At 40.3% G+C, this 11,392-nt stretch overlaps 1 pseudogene; it reads left to right on the top strand.

The window, feature by feature from the left end:
• Positions 1-4,800: 4,800 nt before the first annotated feature.
• Positions 4,801-10,190, top strand: LOC143117159 (HMG domain-containing protein 3-like; annotated as a pseudogene).
• Positions 10,191-11,392: the final 1,202 nt, after the last annotated feature.

Below are 11,392 nucleotides of genomic sequence, written 5' to 3'. Positions count from 1 at the left end.
ATTGTGGTGTACAAAAGTCGATCGTGCACCCAATGTTCTATAACCATGTTCACAAATAGTGCCCTCGTTTTAGTAAATCGTGCGCTCGTTTTAGTAAATAGTGCCCTCGTTTTACTATGCTTAAAATGAGAATTTAGTAAAATGAGAATTTAGTTTACTTCAATTTAGTAAAATGAAGTAAAACGAGAACACAATATTGTAAATTGTGCACACGATTTAGTAAACTGAGCGCAAAATTTAGTAAAACGAGCGTATGATTTAGTAAAACGAGTGCACAATATAGTTAGTAAAACGAGCGCACATTTTGCACAACATGCAAAACATTTTGCGATGACACCTCTAGGGCTCCGTACAGGAACACAGAGCACTGGGCAAATCATTCCACCAACTACCACTGACAATAAGAGTTTTGAAATTGACCTAGCGTTGTTGCATTGTTGCGTTTACACTTGTACACTCATCAGAAGACCACAGTGGGTGTTTGGGGACATAAAGCTATAGATTTGGGGCAGCCGTGGCCTACTGGTTAGTGCTTCGGACTTGGAACCGGAGGGTTGCCGGTTCGAACCCCAACCAGTAGGCACGGCTGAAGTGCCCTTGAGCAAGGCACCTAACCCCTCACTGTGCCGGGATTAGTGTGTGCTTCACTTCACTGTGTACGGAGTGTGTTTCACTAATTCACGGATTGGGTAAATGCAGAGACCAAATTTCCCTCACGGGATCAAAAGAGTATATATACTTATACTTTTACTTATCATAGAATTGCAGGGAGCAAATCCCATAAGTGTCATATATAAAAAGTCCCATAGGCCAAGGTAGTGATGGATTTTATCGTTTGTTCTCATGACACAGTTCGCGTCGTTCAGTTCGTCAAGATGATTCGTTCTGAATCGTTCGTTCAGTCGCATTTCCGGTACAACGTAGTTCAGCGGTGAATCATGGAATGCAGGTTCTCAGCTCCTCGTTCACAAACGACCATGGGAACGGTCAAAACAACACTGTAGTTGTAGTGGCAAATATAAAGCTGCAACTTCATGATTTTAGACAAAGCAGCAGTAGCTATGTGTTCATTCGCCTTGACATTAAATTGACATATTGAAAGTAAATGGAGTACTGCTAGACCAGCTAATTTCTTTGTTTAAAATGTGTTCATTCATAAAGGAACAAAGACCCAGTATAGTAGGCTTGGCAGAAATATTATATTGATGAAAAGGTTTCAAGACCCCATTTTGCCTAGGCTACAGATAATCACTCTGGGGCAAACCAAGAACGAGTGACTGACTTAACGAGAACAACAGACCTAAGTCAAACAGGTGGGGATCTTCGTGTGAGAACGAATGAACCAACGAGACAGATTGAAGAGACATCCAATTATTTTATTAACCTGGCATGACAGAAAATACAAAGACAGCATGCATTTACCATTAGACAGATATTCAAATGTAAATGCCAATATTGAAATGTAAAAATGGTATTGTTAATGTAAACCATTATCGTTATTTTTTTATTGTATGCTCTCCCATTAGTCTTACTAGCCCATTTGTTTTTGTTTTTTTTTCATGAAAACGGTTGCTATGCATTCCTGCCCCTCATTGGCTAATTTGATGAGAATGTTTTAGAAACAATACAGACAACAGCATACGATTGGTTGGCCAGAGAATGTCTCATTTGGCTCTCGCCCTAGGAAGCTCAGAGCTGGGCCATAGGCATTCACAGCAGCACTAGGTCAGTGTGATTCAGCGACAAACGAAAGAACAAACAAGAAATGGAAAGGCGAATCAGTTCTGGTCGTTCAAGACCCGTTCGAACTAACTGATTCGTTTGCGACCGACCCACCACTAGGCCAAGGTGAGAGATTTAAATTTAATTCAGGCCACTATAGTGAGCCAATGAAGAGTAACTACTTATTAGGCTTTTGTAGTGATTCAGCTTTCAGGAGGATGGGACTAGGAGCTATAGGCTAGGTTATGTTATAGTCATAATTTCCCATTTTAATTTTCTTTAGAAGTTTCCATTTGTGTCAGCTTCTCTCACTCCTGAAGAAGCTCTATGATTGAAAGCTAGAATAAAATAAAATATAATTTTGCACAGATCTGAGTGCAGATTCTTCATCCTGTGTTTGCCTGTCAGCTTCTCTGAAAAATGTCAGCATTACAAAGGACTGTATCATGATTGTAAAATGTCAGCATTACACAGGACTGTATTATGATTGTAAAATGTCAGCATTACATAGGACTGTATTATGATTATATTGTTCTACTCACGGTCACCGTTGTATATGCGGAAGAGTTCAACTTAAATCCAAATGACTGATTGTCATTTATTCATAAGTGGCTGATCTCCACACATTGGCTGCCTCTGCCACCTTCTGCATAGCAGCCTCCCTCCACGGGGTGACTGTTATTGTGCTGCCTCCCTCCACGGGGTGACTGTTATTGTGCTGCCTCCCTCCACGGGGTGTCTGTTATTGTGCTGCCTCCCTGGCTCAATTTTATGTCCCTCAGTGGGACCCCTGATACGGACCTGCCGTATTTCTGCACCGAGTTAATTTGAGTTAATTGTATGTCCCTCAGTACGGACCTGCCGTATTTCTGCACCGAGTTAATTTGAGTTAATTGTATGGCCCTCAGTACGGACCTGCCGTATCTCTGCACCGAGTTAATTTGAGTTAATTGTATGTCCCTCAGTGGAACAGAGCTGCCGTATCTCTGCAACCCACGGGAACACAGACAGGTGTTATTAAATGTTCAATCCAAATGAGACAGACAGGTGTTATTAAATGTTGCTAAACACCATGGGCTTAGCCTTAACTAATACTAAATCCTCCACAATTACAGCTTTGACACTTGAAATAGGCCTAATATAGTGTAGTTAGGTTTAAGCTACTTACTTCAGTAATTTTGCCTGCAGTTTTTGCATTTTCTATCGACATTGTCAAGGGGGGGGGGGGGGCACATAAGGGTTTTGGCTCTGTCAACAATCAGACTTGCTATCAGTGAGAGCACACTGGTTGTTGGTCAACCAGATAGCAACTACTGTGTCCCCGAATAAGAATGAGGTTGCGAGAGGCCTAAAACTCGTGGCCACACACTTTAGCCTGGTGGGAGGCTTCTCGTTTGGCGAACCACTCTTTGATTTCCCTTTCATCTAAAATGAAACACACAATAGGCTATGTGTAATTAAGCATAATCACAGTCAAGTTGTTGTAGGTTGCACCAGGTTTTACACCGAACAACAAAGAGAGGACAGGAGAGGATCATGGGATGGGATAATCAAGCCTGATTGAGGGCTGCCAGCTGAACAAAGAGGATGTAGTGCAGGTAATGGCCTCCTTACACCACACAACTTTGACAAGATTTGGGAAAGATTCTTGAAAGATTGGAGTTTTTTAACTAATGTCACCCATTTAAGCTTTACTCAAAAGACTACAATCTTTCATGAATCTTTCCCAAATCTTCTCAAAGTTGTTTGGTTTAAGGAGGCCATAAGTTGATGCTTGAGCCATGTAGCTAATGATATAAAATGTAATAATAACTTAGTCTTTTTAAGATTCAATATGTCTTTATTGTTATGTATGCTATTATTGTAGCTTATGAGAAAATGTCATGGTTTCGTCCCCACAAGCCAGCACTGTAGCCTGTTTTAGCCAGGGCGATTTGTTAACCTGATTCTCGCCAGATGAATTTCGTTCCGCCTAGCTCCACTCACATCCATCTGGGATCGGTTCCGTTGAGAGTGATTTCGGCACCAGATTGTATGGTAGAGCCAATCAGGACGCAGGGCGGGAGTTTCATAGATGTGACAGACCCAGGCTGCACACTTCTCCACTGCCCTTTTTGTCCACTCTACAAGGGTGTGCAAAGTCATTTAAAGACGTGGTTAATCATGGAGGTATGTTTTAGGCGGATGTTGAATGTAGAAATTTGTCTTTGGCCATCCACACATAGACATGCTCACACTCAGAGATTTTCGTCCTCATTACAAGTATAAAGTATTTTAAAAAGCTCCATGAAGATATTCACGGAATGCATCACAATCACAACTGTGCATCTTGCATGTGGCACACTGCCTCCTCATTAGGCTACCTCATGTACAGTACACCTCATGTACACAGCCTACAACATATTGCATCCTTCCCTACATTATGGCCTTCACTTAAATAACCTTAATTAAGCAACATAAATTTTTTTATCCATCGATGATGGACACAGCTTACAAAATTACATCACTTAGCCGAAGTATCGAGTTACAAAAGTCATTCTGTGCTCACTGACAGCATGTGGCATTTCTTGCACTTTGCCCTGTATCATGGCATTCTATGATAGTTTCTGTTGATTGATATGAAATTGTTACAAATATGTTACTGATGGTCAGTTGTCGGCATCGTATTTGCCAAGACATTGTTTTTGTTACCTGTGTCTATTTATTTATTCATTTATTTATTGATCTATTTATTTTTCAGAGTATGTGATGTACAGATGCAATTTGAGCTGCAGAAAGGGCAGTCACTACCACTGCTGTGGCATCACCTTTCCACGGAAGAACAACTTAATGAAACACCTGAACACCTGTCATCCTCTACAATCTGAATGCCATTCTCAGAATTTGCAGGGTGCCAACCAGAGGCCAGAATACCAGCCCCCAGGATGAGCCTGTGCAGGAAGAAGTGACTCAGCCACCAACAACCAAAACAATTGCGAGTTCATCTCAAGTGAGACGGGTGCAGTGCACGATTTGTGCAGTTGTCTTGAATAAAAAACCTGAACCAACACATGGGAAGACGGCACCCTACTCTCAAAGATGATGTAAGAGTGGACCGGCATTTAGGGTGTGAATGTCTGGATGTGAATATGGGGATATTTGCAGTTTTAAAGTCCTTTAACAGTAACAGTGGGCCTATTCACGTCCAGAAAAAAACATCTGGCCCGCACCACCAAATTAGGTGTGCATTGGATGACTGTGTCAGAAATACCGAGGTAATGCACAGAAGTGGTTTTGCTACATATGACTGTGACCACATACTGTCCACCACCCCTCACCTCTAACATCCAGCTTAAGGAAAGATGTCCTCCGTGAAATTGTCCACAGCAAGTGGTTTAGTGAGGAGAAGAAAAAACAATGCCTTCAGAAACAAGCTGCAGCCATTGAGGAAGGCATCCCCTTCAGCATTGTGGTTGAGGAAGGCATCCCCTTCAGCATTGTGGTTGAGGAAGGCATCCCCTTCAGCATTGTGGTTGAGGTAGGAAGCTCTTCCACAAAGAAATATGTGTCAGTGTATGAGCCACACTTCTCCTACAGCAACCACTTTGGCAGAACCATGGTGAAGTTTGACATGGTCAGAAACACATGGCACTGCCCTTGTGCCACAGGGAAACAAGCTTGCATTCACAAGTGCATTGCCAAGTGGCACCTCTTCCAAGTAATGAGGGAGTATTTTGCAAATGCAAATGATGAAGCAGAAGAGAGTGATCTTGGAGAAGAGCCTGCAGAGCCCAGCTTTGAATGTAGGTACTCCCCACAAAAACAAAACTTGAAAAGAATCATCAAGTATATACATAGCCACAAAAGAATCATCAAGTATACACATAGCCACAAAAGAATCATCAAGTATACATAGCCACAAAAGAATCATCAAGTATATACATAGCCACAAAAGAATCGAGTATACATAGCCACAAAAGAATCATCGAGTATACACATAGCCACAAAAGAATCATCGAGTATACACATAGCCACAAAAGAATCATCGAGTATACATAGCCACAAAAGAATCATCAAGTATATACATAGCCACAAAAGAATCATCGAGTATACACATAGCCACAAAAGAATCATCGAGTATACACAAAGCCACAAAAGAATCATCGAGTATACATAGCCACAAAAGAATCATCAAGTATATACATAGCCACAAAAGAATCATCAAGTATACATAGCCACAAAAGAATCATCGAGTATATACATAGCCACAAATCATCGAGTATACATAGTAGAGCCCGACCGATAAAGGATTTTGAAGGCCGATACCGATACAAATATTTGTTGATTTAAAAATCCGATATTCCGATATATCGGCCGATATATATATATATTTTTTCAGAAACGCAAACAACAAAACATTAACAAATTTCCCTAACATTAGTTATTTGTAGTTATTTATGAGTATTGACTAAAATAATATGATAATGCATTTCAAAAACAAACTTGTTTATTTTTAAATAATATTGTCACAGTGGAACAGAGGAACATCGAAATATATTAAAGTTCTGATAAATAAAATGTATAAAAATAGAAACTTAAGATATGAAACTTAGTTTTTTGAACAAAAACACAATAACAACAACAAGTTTCATAAATATAACTTTGAACTAAGACTTAACAATTACAAAAAATAATGATGACATTATTACTATCATCATCATTTGTATTATCATTAAACAAGATAAAGGTCACTCTTAAATGTTTGAGTGTGCGTGTGTAATAATTAGTCCCTATTGCCTTATAAGCTACCTTATAATTAAAATGTCAGCTTGCTTATCCCTTTACCTGCACTTTTAAAATTATTTCCATCAAGCTACATCAAACCATTTTCAATCATCAGTTGCTGCCTGCCTTCTAAAACCTACTATTTAGTGATCTAAATCCATTATGTAACTCTGCTGCGGCTGAACGACAGTCTGAAGCGCACACTTGGCGTCATTGGATTTCACACACGTGTAAAAGAAAAACTAACTTTTATGCACAAGCTATGTTTTGCACATGCTACGTTTGATACTTTTTCTCTATGTCTAAATGTTCACTCCTCTCACGTCTAATTTACATTTTACAATGCAGGGACTGTAACTACAGATATACTAGTAATAAATCATTACTTTATTTAGGCAGAATAAGTTCGTTGTGGTTTCCAAGCTCATTAATGTTAACGTTAGCGGTCTTCCACTGATATTCATAGCATTAGCTAGCTTTGTGGTTAGCTAGTCTATGATGACTAATTTAGCAATGGATAACGTCATACTGCAAATTGTAAAACATACGCTTTCAAAATAACAGACCGGGGAGAGATGATACGTCTCACTGCTATAACTGTCACGCTATTAAAGAAATACATCTTCAGTCACATTGTCAAAAGTTAAAAGGACAGACAGTCAACTACACTGTAACAACGTAACGTAATTACTAGCTAATTCCGCTTCACTCTCGGCTTATTTAACAGCAGCAAAACTGGACATTGTTTTCACGAATTTAGTCATGCTTATTTGAGTTAAGAGAACTGATGGGGATGTTTGTTTAATTGTTATTTCAAGCAATGTATGTCTTGTGACCAAATCACCATGAACACACTTCACTGATGATCTCACTCGCAGATAACTGGTTCTCTCTGCCCGACTCTGGCTGGATCAGCAGGTTGCAGAATGTGTGGCGCGTTATACACGAGTGTTGCCAGCAGGGACGGTGTAGAGTGCCCTCTGGAGGACAAACTATACAACGCCAACACTCATGACATGGTTGAAGGGTGTTTCGTCCGTTTTTATTTTATTTTTAAAATATTCATTTATCGGCCATTATAAATGCCGATACCGATAGTTTGGAAAATGCCTAATATCAGCCGATAATATCGGCCCGCCGATAGATCGGTCGGGCTCTAATACATAGCCACAAAAGAATCATCAAGTATATACATAGCCACAAAAGGCTCCCTGCAGACTGGCCTGCACATTTCTGTGGTCTGTCAAGCGAGGCTGGACTTCCGAAACATTTTGTCCCTAAGGAACATCTTTGACCAGAATGCCCTGGCAATGTTTCTCTCGGTAAACCCTTGGTCATTACAACATCAGCAAAAATAATCACATTGAAGGGAGTCATCGAGGGTAAGTGTCTAGGAAAATTAACATTGAACTGTGTGATTTTACCGTTCCAAGTTTTAGGTGACTCTTCTGTCATGATTTCTTCATGTTACACAGGTGTTACAACTTATTGCAAACAATGCAGTTCATGTGGCATGGTGGTTCGCTATCAGGAATGGGAGGATGGCGTCCACAATTTTGACGACAGAGTTCTTCTTACTCTCCATTTTTGCATTCACCTTCGCAACTGCCTTCAGGTAACTGTTTAATTTTCAATATGTGAATTTGGATATTATATGTGTTCCTGTTGTGTATCATTTTTTAATTGAAAATCTTATTTTAGACACACACAGCACTAGGTCGAGCCATTGAAACCTGTGAGCTGACCTCTGGTCAAAAATATCCAAACAAAAACACAGTGATACATGGATACCTTCACTTTGAAGCACTTACCAACAATAGTTATGATTTTGCCTGTGTTCGCTGTGGACACCACCCACCTGTTGTGATCATGGATCTTCACAAGAACTGTGTTTTTGGCTTGGCAGGTATTGTCCAGGTTTATTTACTTAATTTTACATTTTAAGAATGCATGCACATGCGCGTACACACACACTTTTATTTTGAACTAATTTGAACTGTACTAAGTAAGTTCTTTTTCACTTTTAGTCAGTGAACTTAAAAATCCACCTGAGTCATTTGATGGAAAGGTGGACATCAATGATTTCTGGGAGTCTATCTGTCTGGAAAGAATTGCCAGAGGTTTTGTTCCAAGTAAGTGAACTGCCATGTTACCCATTGAGGTACTATGTTCCATCCCTGTCTGTTAACTGCCCTATCCAAATGACTTACAAACCCTAAGCACAAACTTTTTTTCTCTCAGGTGACAGGCAAAATCTCTTCCAAGTGCAGCCCACTTAGAACAACTGGGCTCCTTGGATTGGCTCTCATACCCGTGATTCGAACAAAGTGCTCAATACCGAGTATGAGAAAGCCCACGTGTCCCTGCCAACAAATCTCTCCAGAGAGTTGGACATAACAGAGGACCGTTTGTTGGATGAGATATCCAATTTGAAGGTGAACATAATCTGCATTTCTATACTATATCCAAATATTACTGCTACTAGCAATTACACCATTATGTTTGTGAAATATATCAGGTCCATTCCATCTGCAAGCTTTGCCAGGAGTGCAAAATTGACCCCAAGGGATCAAAGATGGAACTGATCTTGCGGCTCAGGGAAGAAATGGCAATGAGAAGCAAGTTCGATAAAGTTTTTCAGAAGGTTTGGGGGGCATCTGGTAAGTAATAATAATTGACACAACACAAGTGTTTATCTCAGCAATGTTAATCATTGCACTGGCTACTGTTAATTTATCTGAATATTGTTCTGTCCCTTCTTTCTACCTTAGGTGGCTGGCCTGTTGTAATGTGCCCATGTGGACAAGTAGTTTCCCTGAAATTCAACATTAGGGCAGAAAGTCCACGTGACTTCACTGATTTGCTGCTGTCATGGAAGCATATGCCAAACGTAAGTGTGATGAAGGACTTGGGGTTGGGGTGATATTGAAATGTGGCTTATTAGCGCCCCCTGTGTTCAACGTTAGTAGTTAGTGAGATTTTGATGTGATAGGAGGACTGTGATAGGACTGTAGGGTAGGGATGATAAGTGCATCCATCCTGTATAGCTATCATCCATTGCCATCCATCCCCTATCATACCTTGTGTGCGTTCATAAACCAGTAAGTGAAATTCTGTTATGTATATTTTTTGGTTTCAGTCTATATGTATATGTAAATGTTAAGAGGTTCATTATGCTACATGTGCCTTAACTGTTAGTAGTACTAGCTATATGCTACTAGCTACTAGCAGCACATGTTTTCACAATGAGAAATATAATTCATCAATACAACCATCGGAAAAACATGACCTGATGGAGGAGTTAAAGAAGCTTGACATTCCACTCACACTCAATCAGTTTGGACAGGCAGAATTCAGTCTCTTGTCCTCTTCACAGACAAGAGAAAGTGGTGATCTCCCAGATCCACAATCTCAGACAAAGGAATTGGACCCAAATGCACCACCACAATTTCAGCGTATGGGACATTTTGAAGCTGTTTTTTAAAAGTAATCGTACACATACATTACATTACGGCGTGCGCGGATGGAGAGCTAGAGGCTACACATACATTACATTATGTATACATTACATTACACATGTTTCTAATAATGCATTCTCTTTCTTTTCTCCTTTTCTCTGATTTCAGCTGGTGATTCCAGTAATCTTGCCTCCCCAGTTACAGATTGGAAACAACCTCTACATTCAAGACTCTCTCAAGCAGTAAGGTGTAATACTAGCTTTTTCAATCAGTGTCTTACACGCATAACCTGACCCTAGCCAGATGAATTTCGCTCCGCCTAGCTCCACTCATCCATCTGGAACCGATCCATTGGAATGGTGCTTCAGAAGGCTGGGCCTAATCAAAAAATGCTTGCATATGATTGAATAAGCCACTTGTCCGTCATCTATTGACGTGCTACTTCACTCACATCGAAGCTAACCCATGACGCTAATAACAGTCTCACAGTCGCTTCTACGCTATGTCATATCTATGAAACTCCTGCCCTGCGTCCTGATTGGCTGAACCATAAAGTCGGTTGCAGAAATCACTCTCAGACCCCGTTTACACGAGCATGTGTAATTTTATAAACGAAGACATTTCCCTACGTTTGAGCCTTTCATTTAGACGCAAATGGAGAATTCGCCCCGTAAAACGGTTATCCAAAAAAACTCCGGCCAAAGTGTTTTTTTTTGGGAAAACTCCGTTTATGCGTTTGGTTCTAAACTGTGGTAAACGGAGTTTTGTGCAGCCAACGTCACAGTATGCAACAGAAGTACACCAAATGTGCGACCAATGTTTACATTTACATGCTCTCACGTGCGACTTTTCAGGGTTCTGATTGGTTAATGTGAGCTTGAGGCTATCATTAGACTGCCACTGTGGTTTGGCGTGCTCATGACAGCATGTATGTACACGGGTTCGTGTAAACACATTTTTAAAAAAAACGTGTACATGCAGTTTTATTTGCAAACGTAGATGGCCAGATATTCGTTTAGGAAAATACCCTGCTTCGTGTAAACGTAGTCTCAATGGAAGAGGTCCCAGATGGATGTGAGTGAAGCTAGGCGGAGCTAAGCGGAACGAAATTCATCTGGCTAAGGTCAGGTTATTACACGCATGAGTGATTTATCATATTCTACATATTCCCCCATAGCTAGATTATGTGTTGGACATTGATGGCAACCCACATGAGCCCATTGTCCTATTCAACTCGTGATGCTCAGAAGGTCAGACTTTTGGACTCTCGGCCTACAAAGAGATGTAGAAGCAACGGTAAGTATTACTCCAGTACAGTATCTTTTTTTACCTTATACTTGTGGACTGTTTCCTTTTAGATTGCAAATTGTTGTTTCAACATCATTGCAAACACTGCAAATGCACATGTAAGTCAGTGGTGCAGTCATTTTAATCTTAATTCTGTAAGA

Source organism: Alosa pseudoharengus, unplaced genomic scaffold (genome assembly GCF_046254945.1).
Source record: "Alosa pseudoharengus isolate Yale_2024_CS ecotype anadromous, Long Island Sound unplaced genomic scaffold, YU_APseudo_1.1 YU_APseudo_1.1_scf_1, whole genome shotgun sequence".
Taxonomy (NCBI): Eukaryota; Metazoa; Chordata; class Actinopteri; order Clupeiformes; family Clupeidae; genus Alosa; species Alosa pseudoharengus.
Note: the sequence above shows the minus strand (reverse complement) of the source record. Positions and strands in the feature narration are given on the sequence as shown.